The 14,271-nt window shown below is 52.5% G+C and overlaps 1 protein-coding gene across 4 annotated transcripts in view; it reads left to right on the forward strand.

The window, feature by feature from the left end:
* Nucleotides 1-1,043: 1,043 nt before the first annotated feature.
* RFX1 (regulatory factor X1) overlaps nucleotides 1,044-14,271 on the forward strand; it is a 47,498-nt gene continuing 34,270 nt past the window's right edge. For 2 of the 4 annotated variants that reach the window (XM_023188626.3, XM_023188627.3), the window contains exon 1: nucleotides 1,044-1,272. The gene's annotated coding sequence lies outside the window, so the exon portion shown is untranslated. The remainder of the gene's footprint in view (nucleotides 1,273-14,271) is intronic. The other 2 variants (XM_023188629.3, XM_023188628.3) reach the window with 2 other exon arrangements.

The following is a 14,271-nucleotide window of genomic DNA, read 5'->3' on the forward strand; positions in this document are numbered from 1 at the left end:
CGGGCTCTGTTTCTATCTCTTCTCGTCCTACAGCACCCGGACAGTCCCTTGAGTAAACTGAGGCACGGAGGAGCGTATGTGTGGGAGGTGTGTGTGTGTGGCGGGGATTGTGGTGAGCTCTCCTGGGCGGACCGAGCTCCCTGGGCTGGGCCGGGAGCTGACCTTTACTTATCTACCGCGGTTGAAGCCGCTAATGAAGTCCCCCGCCTTGCAGAGACCTTTCCCAGGGCGGCCGCACCGCCTGCAGGGCAGAGATAGCCGCGATCACCCAGGCAGCGGTGACCTTTTCCGGCTGGAGGGGACCGGGAGGCGGCAGAGGGCGCGGCGGCCGCGCTGTCTGGCCGGCTGGGGTGGAGGAGGATGTCGCCCCAGCGGGTGGGAGCTGGGATCGAACCCCGCCCCGGCCTCTCGCGTCCACCCAACCCCGACGGGGCCATGGGCAGTGGAGGCGCGGGAACGCGCGCCCAGTGACGTAATCGAACCCCGAGCCCGGCCTTCGCTGCTGTCGTCACAGAGGGTCTGCGCTGCGTCACCGCATTCCTCCCCTGACGTCAGCGCAAGAGGGCCCACCGAGCGAGAGAGAAATCTGGAGCGGAGCCCTCCTTTCTCGCCTTTTTAATTTGGTAAGACATGTAAAGTATACGCAGGAGCGAACTACAACTCCCAATCGGCCTTGCGTGCCAAGCATGCGCACGACTTCCAGCCAGAGAGCGCGGCAAACCTTTGGTAGATTGACGTCCTTTTAGTCGAACCAGGAGGCCGATTTTACAGCGGCAAACCAATCCCGTCCTCACAAGTCCCACCCCCTTATTCTTAGCCAGCTGCTTCCCTGCGGGAGTGACGGGCTCGGCTGCCTTTGAGGGTTCAGTTTCTTTTGATAGACATTCATACTGATGAATCAGATCGCTGGGAAGTCGAGAGGGTGTTGAAAAGCATGCATTGGGACCAATAGTTTATCTAAAAGGCTTGGCGCCGTCCAATCACTTCTCCTGGCGCCGCCAATCACCCAGGGCCCCGCCCCCGGAGCGTGACGTAAGTAGGGTGGGTAGCAACAGTTGCCCCGGTGAGGGAAACGGAGGCGCCATAGCCACGGTAGTCGTGGCGACCAAGCAACCCGGCAACGCGAGTCAACAACAACAACCGCCCGGCCGACCCCCCACCCCCACCCCCCCGGCCTGGCCCGGGGACCCCAGCACGTCCAGTCCCCTTCCCAACATCGACTCCGAGACCTCCGAAAAGCCTTTCCGCAGAGAGCAGTGGGGAGAAGCGGAGGTAACCGGGGCGGCCCCGGGGTGGCTGGCCGGGCCGAGGCGGGCGGCGGGGCCGGGGCGGTGGATGTCTCTGTAATCACAGTCCGGGGGGAAGGGGCGGGCGGTCAAAATGGCGGCGGCGACTGTCTGGACCGTGGGGGAGGGGGCCGGGGCCCGGCTGGAACGACACCACCCGCCCCCGTCTCCGCGGCCCGGCCCCCGCGAGGGGCGGGCGCTCGCAGGCCGGCGGCGAGTGGAGGTCGGCTGGCCGGGGCGGGGGGCTTTTATATGTTGGGAGGCGCGAAGGGGCGGGCCTGGGGAGGCTGGGCCAATGGGAGCGAGGGAGGGACGAGGCGGGGCCAAGGTGGGTGGGCGGGACCAGGAGGGAAAGTATGGGCGGGGCCCACTGAGTCTCCCCAACCTCCACCTCCGGAACCAGGTGGGGCAACCACCACCCGGGCCTCGGCGCGGGTCCAGATCCCTAAGCGATTGCCTTCTTCCTTAAGAGCGTTGCAGTTGTCCCCAGGACTCAGAGCTTGGACAAGTGCCTGTCCATCTGAGGCCTCGGTTTTCCATCCTGTAAAATGGGGAGAATCATTGACATCGCCCTTTTTCTGCAGTACGGGGACTCCTCATTCCTTCCGGGAATTTCACTTACGGCTTATCTTTGAACCTTTTCCTCCTATCTACTGTTTCTGAATTTGGTTTCATAAAATAACTGTCAGCTAGTCCTGATTTCAACACTGCAGCCCACTCCTAAACCTGCCACCTTCTCTCTGGGAGGAGTTTCATGGAGGAGCTAGGAATCGATTTGGCTTTGGTGTGGAAGATTTGGTTTGCAGAAATCAAAGTTCATGGCAGGGAGGAGTGATCATGAGGGACTGCTTTAGAGGAACAGAAACCTGAGTGCTTTTCTCTAGGCTGATGTTTGAGACCTGATGTTTCCTGGTTTGGGGTTGCAGGGGTTTGTTCCTGGAGATGGGACGTTTCTGGGTCCTGCCCACTGAGGTCTCCCCTACTGGGAATGGGGGAGCAAATGGCGCCTGAGGAAATTTCTTAGATTTTTTTAAAGCCGCTTCTTTTGGCCAGACACATGTTTTTGTGTCAAATGAGTGTCAACCGAGTCACATGTCACTGACAAGGTCCCAGCCTCTAGGGCCACGTGGGCAGGAGCGGTCAGAGGGAAGGGGAAGCTATCCGTATTTGTGAGAGGAGAATCTTTGCCACTGCTTTTTAGGGTGACAATATCCTGCCAGCTCGGGGAAAAAAAAATTTTTTTTTTAAGTAGCCAGCCAGGCCAAGTCTCCTTGGCTTATTCTCCGTCTTGCTTTTGAGCTTAGTGTCGGTGTGCAAACTGCAGCCATTTCCTTTTCAATTAGTCAATAAATTCCAAGGAAAAGGATCATTTCAGGCTTTTCCCCAAGAGTTTGAGATTAGTCTGGTGGGGGTTGGCGGGTCCTCACTTCTCCAGGTACTTTTTGTAGGCCAGGTCCTTTTTAGAGGAGGCGGGGACTCTTTGAAAGTTAGGACAGGTGGAGATTAATTTTCAGTAAAACAAACAAATAAACAAGAAAGCTAGAAATGCCAAGTTGCTAGAAGGATCATCAGCACATTGAAAAGGAAATTTTTTTTTTTTTGGAGACAGAGTCTTGCTCTGTTGCCAGGCTGGAGTGCAGTGGCTTGATCTCGGCTCACTGCAGCCTCCGCCTCCCGGGTTCAAGCGATTCTCCTGCCTCCTGAGTAGCTGGGACTACAGGCGAGCGCCATCATGCTCGGCTAATTTTTGTATTTTTAGTAGAGACAGGGTTTCACCATGTTGGTCAGGATGGTCTTTATCTCTTGACCTTGTGATCCGCCCGCCTCAGCCTCCCAAAGTGCTGGGATTACATGTGTGAGCCACCACGCCTGGCTAGCACTTCTTAGAAAGGCTAACTGAGCAGGCTGGGCGTGGTGGCTCACGTATGTAATCCCAGCACTTTGGGAGGCTGAGATGGGTGGATCACCTGAGGTCAGGAGTTTGAGACCAGCCTGGCCAGCATGGTTAAACCCTATCTCTACAAAAATTAGCCAGGCGTGGTGGCACATGCCTGTAATCCCAGCCACTCGGGAGGCTGAGGCATGAGAATTGCTTGAGCCTGGGAGGCGGAGGTTGCAGTGAGGCGAGATCACAGGCCACTGCACTCCAGCCTGGGCAACAGAGAGTGAGACTCTTGTCTCAAAAAGAAAAAGAAAAAGCTAACTGAGCAGAAAGTGATGTTACCAATTATGTGGTCTTGTTGACTGCCTCAGTCACTAGTTACATTTACAGGTGAAGGGCCTGAGGAGTCATTTGACTAGGAAGAGAGCACTAGGTTGGTTTGAAGCAGACTTGAAACAGTCAGCTTTTCTAGCTGTGTGCTCTTAGGCGAGTTACTTAAGTTCTCTGGGCCTCAGTTTCCTCTCCTTTCATCTAGGGGCAGTAATCCTTGGTAATTCTTTCAATCTCATGTTTCTGTACTATGGATCCCAGAAAATAATACCTGTGGAACCTCAACTACATAGGAATTGCTGAAACTAACTAAATACAAAGTAATTGCTAACATAGTTATATTATTGTTAGCCTCTGCTGTTGTGGTGATTGTCGCTTCCTGTTCAACCCTCGGAAATACACAGTTGGCTTTTATTTTTATCATTTTGAATCCAGTGAGGGCCCTCGTGGCTTTAAAGGTTGACTCGCTTCTCGCTTGCTGGACTGTGTGTGTCGATGACAGGGAGTCAGGAAGTTGGTTACCAGGAATCCCGTTTGTAGTGAGAAAGTCACTCCCCTTGCTGCTGAATGGCCGTTCTCCGGCTTTAGGAGAGTCACTAGAAAGAAAAATCCTGGCCAGGTACAGTGTCTCAATTTGGGTGCTCACTCCCCTAGTACTTTGGGAGGCCAAAGCGGGTGGATCACTTGAGGTAAAGAGTTCGAGACCAGCCTCGCCAACATGATGAAACCCTATCTCTACTAAAAACACAAAAAAGTAGCCGGGCATGGTAGCACATGACTGTAGTTCCAGCTACTTAGGAGGCTGAGGCAGGAGAATCCCTTGAACCGCGGAGATGGAAGTTGCAGTGAGCCAAGACTGTGCCACTGCACTCGAGCCTGGGTGACAGAACAAGACTCTGTCTCAGAACAAACAAACAAAATGCTACTTGGGCCCAGGCCTAGACTCAGTCCCAAGCCTTCCAGGAGGCAGCTGGGTGAGTGGGGATGTGGACATTGTGGGAAAGGTGGGGAGCTGGAAATGGTGTCTCTGGAGCTGAGGTCCTCACCCTTCTCCTCTGTCATGTACCTGAGCATCTCGGGAAAGGGGATGGTCAGGCTGCCCCTCCCAGAGATGCTGCCTTCGATAGCAGCTGCACAGGACATGGTCTCCCTAGGCTAGAGAGACTCCCACGTGCTCCCCAGGCCTGTTCTGGACCAGAAGGCATTGCCTGGCTCTGTAGCACAAGCCGGCTTCTGGCAGGAGGAAGTAACTTTCTCACAAGGTCTCAGCAGTCGGTAGACTGGAACCTGCCTTTGCTGCTCACTAGCAGTGTGTTCTGGTGCATCGTTTATGCTGCCGGGACAGTAAGAGTCAAAACCCCCACTATGTGCCTGTCAGTTTTCTTTTCTTTTTCTGTTTTTTTTTTGAGACAGAGTCCTACTCTGTCGCCCAGGATGGAGTGCAGTGGCATGATCTCAGCTCACCACAACCTCCACCTCCCGGCTTCAAGCAATTCTCCTGCCTCAGTCCCCCAAGTAGCTGGGAATACAGATGCCCGCCACCATGCCCAGCTAATTTTTGTTTTGTTTTGGTATGGTTTTTTTGAGATGGAGTTTCTCTTTTGTTGCCCAAGCTGGAGTGCAATGGTGCGATCTTGGCTCACTGCAACCTTCACCTCCTGGGTTCAAGCGATTCTCTTGCCTCAGCCTCCCAAGTAGCTGGGATTACAGGTGCCTGCCACCATGCCCAGCTAATTTTTGTATTTTTAGTACAGACAGGGTTTCACCATGTTGGCCAGGCTGGTCTTGAACTCCTGACCTCAGGTGATCCACCCGCTTTGGCCTCCCAAAGTGCTGGAACTACAGGTGTAAGCCACTGCAGTAGCCTAATTTCTGTATTTTTAGTAGAGACAGGGTTTCACCATGTTGGCCAGGCTGGACTTGAATTCTGACTTCAGGTGATCTGCCCGCCTCAGTCTCCCAAAATGTTGGGATTACTGGTGTGAGCCACTGCTCCCGGTCTTGTCTGTCAGTTTTCTAGGAGCTGAGACAGAGTGAGGGGCAAGGCCCACCAGGTCTCTGCCGTTGGGGAACTTACCTTTCCAGTCATGGAGGGAAGAGGAACTAGGAGGAAGAAAATAAATCCAGCCAGACGCAGTGGCTCATGCCTGTAATCCCAGCACTTTGGGAGGCTGAGACACGAGGATCACTTAAGCTCAGGAGTTTGAGACCAGCCTGGGCAACATAGCTAGACCCCATTTCTTAAAAAGATTAAAAAATTAGCCAGGTGTCATGGCACAGGCCTGTGGTCCCATATATTCTGGAGGCTGCGGCCAGAGGATCACTTGTGCCCAGGAATTCAAGGTTACAGTGAGCTGTGATTGTGCCACTGCACTCCAGCCTGGGCAACACAGCAAGACTCTGTCTCTAAAAAACGAAAAAGAAAGAAAGAAAATAAACTCAACAGGGAAACACAGTGTCAGTAAGCAAATAAAATAGTACTATGTGCTTTAGACCCAAGGAAATGCGTATGAGCTGAGACCTGAATAAGGAGGAGAAGCCAGCCATGAAGGTGGGGTGGGGACAGCATGCCAGGTGGGAGGAAGAGGTGGGGCCGAGGCCGTGAGGCAGGAATGGATCTGCAGCATTCTTTTTTTTTTTTTTTTTTGCAGAGAGGCTCACTGTAATCTCTGCCTCCTGGGTTCAAGCAATTCTTCTACCTTGGCCTCCTGATTTTTAAAATTTTTTTGTCAAGATGGAGTCTCAGCTATGCTGCTAAGACTGGTCTCAAACTTCTGGGCTCAAGCAATCTTCCTGCCCTGGGCTCTCCAAGTGCTGAGATGACAGGCGTGAGCCACCATGCCTGTCCAGGATATATTTTAAAGAGACAGGGTCTTGTTGTGTTGCCCAGACTGGAGAGTGGTGGTGTGATCATAGCTCACTGAAGCCTGGAACTCCTGGGCTCAAATGATTCTCCCACCCCAGCCTCCCGAGCAGCGGGGACTTCAGGTGAGGGGTACTATGCCTAACTGATTTTTGCAGTTTTTTATAGAGATAAGGCATCACTTCGTTGCTTAGGCTGGTCTTGAACTCCTGGACTCAAGTGATCCTCCAATCTTGGCCTCCCAAAGTGGTGGGATTATAGATGTGAGCACTGTGCCCAGTCATTAGGAGATGTGTGTGTGTGTGTGTGTGTGTGTGTGTGTGTATTTGTATGCATGCAGTGGCACAATCTCATCTCACTGCAACCTCTGCCCCACCAGACGCAAGCAATCCTCCTACCTAAGCCTCCTGAGTAGCTGGGATGACAGCCACACACCACCACGTCCAGCTAATTTTTGTATTTTTAGTAGAGATGGGGTTTCCCCATGTTGGCTAGACTGGCTTCAAACTCCTGACGTCAAATGATCCGCCCACCTTGGCCTTCCAAAGTGCTGGGATCACAGGCATGAGCCATCACACCCGGCCTCTAGGATATATTTTGGAGGAGTCATTGACAAATCTTCTAAATGAATTGAATATAAAGGATGAGAGAAACACACATCATCCATTTAATTTTACCATTCTTCTGCAAGTTCATTATTGAAGCCATTCTGCAGATGAAGAGAGTAGTTTTCTTTCTATATCTTTGGGAGGGCCTTGCTGAAGATGTAAACCATTTGATTAGAGAATCTGGCATCCAAAACGGGTCAGACCAGGCGCGGTGGCTCATGCCTGTAATCCCAGCACTGTGGGAGGCCAAAGTGGGAGGATCACCTGAGGTCGGGAGTTCGAGACCAGCCTGGCCAACATGGTGAAACCCCATCTGTACTAAAAATACAAAAGCGGCCGGGCGCGGTGGCTCAAGCCTGTAATCCCAGCACTTTGGGAGGCCGAGACGGGCGGATCACGAGGTCAGGAGATCGAGACCATCCTGGCTAACACGGTGAAACCCCGTCTCTACTAAAAAAAATACAAAAAACTAGCTGGGCGAGGTGGCGGGCACCTGTAGTCCCAGCTACTCGGGAGGCTGAGGCAGGAGAATGGCGTAAACCCAGGAGGCGGAGCTTGCAGTGAGCCGAGATGGCGCCACTGCACTCCAGCCTGGGCGACAGAGCGAGACTCCGTCTCAAAAAAAAAGAAAAAAGAAAAAACAAAAAAAGCTAGCCAGGTGTGGTAGCAGGCACCTGTAATCCCAGCTCCTCAGGAGGCTGAGGCAGGAGAATCGCTTGAACCCGGGAGGCAGAGGTTGCAGTAAGCAGAGACTGTGCCATTGCACTCCAGCCTGGGCAACAAGAGCGAAACTTCACCTCAAAAAAAAAAAAAACCAACACAGGGGTCAATAAACTATGGCCTGCTGCCTGTTTTTGTTTGGTTGGTGAGTGAAGAATTATTTTTATATTTTTAAATTATTGGAAATATCAAAACTGGAATTATATTTCATGATATGTGAAAATTACATGAAGTTAAAATCTCAGTGTCTAGAAATAAAGTTTTATTCGCACACAGCCTGCTCATTTGCTTACCTATTGTTGATGGCCACTTTCAAATTACAGTGGCAGAGTTGAACAACTGCTGCAGAGACTAGCCACAAAACTGAAAATGTTTACTGCTTGGCCCTTTACAGAACTTTGCCAAGCCCTCATTTAAAGTAATAGATTTAAACAGTCTCCATGAACAGCTGCTGGCTTTGAAGATAGGGGCAGTCACTAGTGCTTTTCTTGGCAGATTCATTGCCAAAGAACCGTTTGTTCAGTAATGCCCTTGTTTTATGTGCCAGGCTCCATAAAGAAAGGGTTCTCATGCTCAAATATTTGGACAATACCTCATGCTATGTATGTGATTTATTTCTCTCTAGGGAACAAACCTGCATAATTGCTTAATATAGTCTCCTTAAAAGGTAGAAAAGGGCTCTTTGGTCAAATAATTGTAGGAAAAAGATTGACAATCACAGTGCTGAGAAGGCCTCCAATAGAGAAGTTGGTTTGGTTGTTCCTTGATCTCCCACCTCCTCCTTTTGAGCTCAGCCTTTTAGAAATTAATCATCACCTCCTCTTCTTGCCCCTGAGTGGAAGGGATGAGGCCCATGGGCTTTGTGCCCTAGGAGGAGAAAGAGCCAGTAAGTGAGGAGCTTTTAAAGCCCTTTCTTTGTGGGAGGGGCCACAAGGGGCCAGCTCTCTTAGGGCTGAGAAAGCCAAGGCCAGCATTTCTCAGAGTGCTGTCAGGACTGGCTGCCTCAGAATCATCTAAGGGACTAGCTGAAACAGACTCTGGGGCCATTTCAGACTCACTGGGCAGCAGAGCCCAGGAATACGCATGATGTTGCCGATGAAAGCTTAGGTTGGATTTCCTCTTGGTGTCCCCTCCCAAGAGCTTGAAGATCCTGTCTCCTTCCTCCTCTGTCCCAACCTGGCTTGGATATTTGTTGAATGAATAATGACACCTGCCACTTATCAGTGTTTATTGGGTACTGAGCTGATCTCATTGGATCTTTTTTTTTTTCTTGAGACAGAGTCTTGCTCTGTCACCCAGTCACCCAGGCTGGATTGCAGTGGTGTGATCTCTGCTCACTGTACCCTCTGCCTCCCGGGTTCAAGTGATTCTCCTGCCTCAGCCTCCCGAATAGCTAGGACTACAGGCACAAGCCACCATACCTGGCCAATTTTTGTATTTTTAGTAGAGATGGGTTTTCGCCATGTTGGCCAGGCTGGTCTCAAACTCCTGACCTCAGGTGATCCACATGCCTCGGCCTCCCAAAGTGCTGGGATTATAGGTGTGAGCCACCGCACCCGGCCTCATCTCATTGGATCTTTGTAGCGATTTGATGAATTGCGTGTTTTCGTTATCCCCAGGTGACAGGCAAACTGAGGCCCAGAAGAAGGTTGGTAATATGTTCATGAGTTAAGACACTGCGCCAGGGTTCATGTGGGTGAGAGTCTGACACCAGGCAGATGAAGGGTCGTTGGCTACAGTGACTTAAGTACCCGAGCTGGGCCAGATTTAGACCCGATGGTGTGAGGAACCTCCTCCCCTCTAACTCTGGCAGAAGGAGTTTGGGGAGGGCAGGGACTGGAGGAAGATGGTCTTCGCCCTGTTCAAGGCAGGCAGTAGCCTTTTCTCTCTCACGGCGGGCAAGTTTCCCTGCTGCCGGAGTCCCTGGGCCTCGGAGCACTAAGGCTGGCCACCTGCTAGGTGGGAAGGCCTGCCTCCACTCCTCCTACCAGAGTGACCTCACCTGGCAGGGAGGGTGGCCCCAGGGCCCTGTCAGCTCAGTTCCCGCCAGCCAGGAGGGTCCTGGGGTCCCTTCCCAGCCTGCCGCAAGCCCAGAGGGCACACCCAAGCGGCAAGTGTAAGATCCTGTTTCCTTCATCCTCAGCAGCCCAAAGCTCTGGACGCTGGAAGGGAGGCCGGGCCAGGAGGTATTTTCATCTTTCCTGGAACTGTGTTAAAGGGCCCTGGGCAGCGAAGGGAGCCAGAGCCATTTCCTGCATGCTTATAGCATGCCAGATGCCTGGCCACGTGCTGCCCACAGGATCAGGTTGAACTCCTCAGAGGCCCCGCCTTTTAGGGCCAGCGGTCCTCCCATTTCACAGATGGAGCCGTCGAGGCTCCCCTCCAAAGTCACACAGCTAGGAGGAAGCCAAGTTCAAATCATGGCACATCCATCCCTGTCCAGGGCTTGTTTCTCACCTGCCTTGCCCCACTGCTAACTCAGACACCTCTTGAGTTTGGCATCCAAGGGCAGAACCTGGAACCCAGGGGGAGGGAGGCACAGGGAGGCGTGAAGGATGGGAACCATTGCACTGCCTGGCCTCCCGTGGGCTGCTCGGGCTGACTTCCCCCTCGCCAGTTCTGCTGCCCTTAACTGTGGCCTGTGGCAGGGGGGGTAACCTCTGTAGGTGACGCTTGGGTCTCCCTGTTGGAAGAACTGGCAAGATGCCGTGTACTGACTTTAAGAAGCAAATGAAGATTGGGCGCAGTGGCTCATGCCTGTAATCCCAGCACTTTGGGAGGCCGAGGCGGGTGGATTACTTGAGGTCAGGAGTTCGAGACCTGCCCAGCCAACATGGTGAAACCCTGTCTCCACTAAAAACACAAAAATTTGCTGGGTGTGGTGGCAGGTGCCTGTAGTCTCAGCTACTCGGGAGGCTGAGGCAGGAGAATCGCTTGAACCCGTTGCAGCAGAGGTTGCAGTGAGCCGAGATCGCACCACTGTACTCCAGCCTGGATGACAGTGATACTCTGTCTCAAAAAAAAAAAAAAAAAAAAAAGCAAATGAGCCCTGTGCCTGGCATCCTGAGTGGGGATGGAGGCTGACATATGTATCTGGGGGTCAGAGAGACCTGCGTTCAATCCCCCCGTCACCAGTTGCTCAAGGCTTTCAGCAGCCTACCCCTCAGCCTCGCTCAACTCGTCTGTAAAATGGGCATGATGGTGCCTCCCTCACACGGCTGCTGGGAGGAGGTGACCTCAGTGGAGGGCTCTGGGGGCTCCTGGTCAACCAACAACAGTTGTTGTTTTTTACTTCCTCCTTCCTTTGAGGGTCACCCTGCGGCTGGAGGGCCACCTGGGAACATCGTGGCACACAGGTGCTGAGTGTTAGTGCAGAAGAGGCTCTGGTCCAGTTGCCAGCCAGGATGCAGTGCTGCCCAGTGTCACAGCCAGCTGCAGGCAGGGCTCTCAGACCCAGATACCTTCCGGGGCCAGGCAGGAACCACAAAAGCATGGAGCTGGAGCCTTTCCTCTTAACCACTCATGCCTCTGTCCCACTGTCTTTCAAATGCTTCGGACCTGGGGATAGGGCTCATAAGTACAAGGGTCCCCAAACCATCTGCCGATCCCCTGCTGCAGCAGGGCTGAGCCGGAGGGAGGCCATGCCCAGCCCAGCACCTAGGAGAGGGACACGCCCTTTAGCAGCCAGGCCCGCCCTGTTCTTTCCTTTTGTTTTGTTTTGCTCTGAGACAGGGTGTTGTTCTGTCACTGAGGCTGGAGTGCAGTGGGGCAATCTCACAATCTCAGCTCACTGCAACTTCCATGTCCCGGGTTCAAGCGATTCTCCCACCTCAGCCTCCTGAGTAGCTGGGATTACAGGCGCACACCACCACTCCCGTTTAATTTTTTTTTTTGAGACAGAGTGTCACTCTGTTGCCCAGGCTGGAGTGCAGTGACAAGATCTCGGCTCATTGCAACCTCCGCCTCCCAGTTTCAAGCAATTCTCATGCCTCAGCCTCCTAAGTAGCTGGGATTACAGGCACGTGCCACCATGCCCAGCTGATTTTTGTATTTTTAGTAGAGACGGGGTTTCACCATGTTGACCAGGCTGGTCTTGAACGCCTGACTTCAGGTGATCCAGCTGCCCTGGTCTCCCAGAGTGTTGGGATTACAGGCATGAGCCACCGAGCTCGGCCAAGGCCGGCCCTGTTCTGAGGTCAGCCACAGCTGCCAGGTTCTCAGTGCAGCCTGGGCCTGCTCCCAGCCTCGTCGCCCCGGCCACAGAAGGGTACTGTACCACTGATGAGCTTACATCTGATGTCAAGACCCATAACTGCCCCCGGGCAGAGGGCCCAAAAAGCCCCTGTGGCCTCATGCAGCTCATGGGAGCTTTTTGGACTCAAAACACCTTCCCACTGGGAATGCTGATCAGAATCCCAAGTCCAGATGGCAGGCACGCAGGGAACTGGCACGGGTCCCCGGGAGACAGCTTTCCCCATGACTCTGCTTCCCGGCAATAAACTGATGAGTCAGGAGTGCAGAACACCAGAGTTCAAACGCAGCCCTGCCACTTCCCCGCTGTGTGGCCTGGGGCAAGCACCTTAACCTCTCTGAGCCTCAGCTCCCTATCTGGCAGACAGAACCCAAACCCAGACATGGTTGTTGGAAAGTTTAAAATGAAATAGGCCAGGCGTGGTGGCCACACCTAGAATCCCAGCACTTTTTTTTTTTTTTTTTTTTTTGAGACAGAGTCTCGCTCTGTCGCCCAGGCTGGAGTGCAGTGGCCGGATCTCAGCTCACTGCAAGCTCCGCCTCCTGGGTTCAGGCCATTCTCCTGCCTCAGCCTCCCGAGTGGCTGGGACTACAGGCGCCCGCCACCTCGCCCGGCTAGTTTTTTGTATTTTTTAGTAGAGACGGGGTTTCACCGGGTTAGCCAGGATGGTCTCGATCTCCTGACCTCGTGATCCGCCCGTCTCGGCCTCCCAAAGTGCTGGGATTACAGGCTTGAGCCACCGCGCCCGGCCCCCAGCACTTTTTGGGAGGCTAAGGCGGGAGAATCGCTTGAGCCCAGGAGTTCAAGACCAGCCTGGGCATAATAATGAGAGTCCCGTCTCTGAAAAAAATAATTATATGTATATATATTTCTCATATATGTATATATAAATATACATATAAATATATAGATATACAAATATACATATATACATAATGTATATCTGTATACATATTTACATTACATATACAATATAAATATACATATATACATATATATGCATATTTCAATATACACATGCTATATACACACATATATGTATATTTATGTATGTATATGTATATTTCAACATATATATATACACACCCACACACACACACATATATATATATTTAGACAGAGTCTTGCTGTGTTGCCCAGGCTGGAGTGCAGTGGTGCAATCTTGGCTCATTGCAACCTCCACCTCCCAGGTTCAAGTGATTCTCCTTCCTCAGCCTCTGGAGTAGCTGAGACTACAGGCATGCACCACTACGCCTGGCTAAATTTTGTATTTTTAGTAGAGATGCAGTTTCACCATGTTGGCCAGGCTGGTCTCAAACTCCTGACCTCAAGCGATCTGCTTGCCTCAGCCTCCCAAAGTGCTGGAATAACAGGTGTGAGCCACTGTGCCTGGCCTAATATATATTTTATTTTATTTTATTTTATTTTATTTATTTATTTTTTTTTGAGACAGAGTCTCGCTCTGTCGCCCAGGCTGGAGTGCAGTGGCTGGATCTCAGCTCACTGCAAGCTCCGCCTCCCGGGTTCACGCCATTCTCCTGCCTCAGCCTCCGGAGTAGCTGGGACTACAGGCGCCCGGCACCTCGCCTGGCTAGTTTTTTGTATTTTTTAGTAGAGACGGGGTTTCACCGTGTTAGCCAGGATGGTCTCGATCTCCTGACCTCGTGATCCGCCCGTCTCGGCCTCCCAAAGTGCTGGGATTACAGGCTTGAGCCACCGCGCCCGGCCTTATTTTTTTTTTTTTTGAGACAGAGTCTCACTCTGCTGCCCAGGCTGGAATGCAGTGGCGTGATCTTGGCTCACTACAAGCTCCGCCTCCTGGGTTCATGCCATTCTCCTGCCTCAGCCTCCTGAGTAGCTGGGACTACAGGCGCCTACCACCATGCCCGGCTAATTTTTTGTATTTTTAGTAGAGATGGGGTTTCACCATGTTAGCCAGGATGATCTCGATCTCCTGACCTGGTGATCCGCCCGCCTCGGCCTCCCAAAGTGCTGGGATTACAGGCATGAGCCACTGTGCCCGGCCTAATGTATATTTTTAAAAGATAAACTAACATAGGGAAAGTGCCCAGCCCCATGCCTGGCCTGCAGGAGCCCTCAGGAAGTGCCCACTTGGGGTCCTCAGCTAAGGAGATGGAGGCAAGGCAGGGGGCAGCCCCTGGCATTTGAGACTGAACCAGTGAGAACCGTACCATTTTTCTCTGGATGAGGGCACAGAGCAACCATACGGGCCCAAGTTCCCCACAGTGTGGGGAAACGCGATCCTACATGGATGTGGGGGTCTCTGGGTACCAGGGACTGGGAAGGCAGGAGTCCAGCCTGGTCTATAG

This window comes from Piliocolobus tephrosceles, chromosome 21 (genome assembly GCF_002776525.5).
Source record: "Piliocolobus tephrosceles isolate RC106 chromosome 21, ASM277652v3, whole genome shotgun sequence".
NCBI classification, from domain to species: Eukaryota; Metazoa; Chordata; class Mammalia; order Primates; family Cercopithecidae; genus Piliocolobus; species Piliocolobus tephrosceles.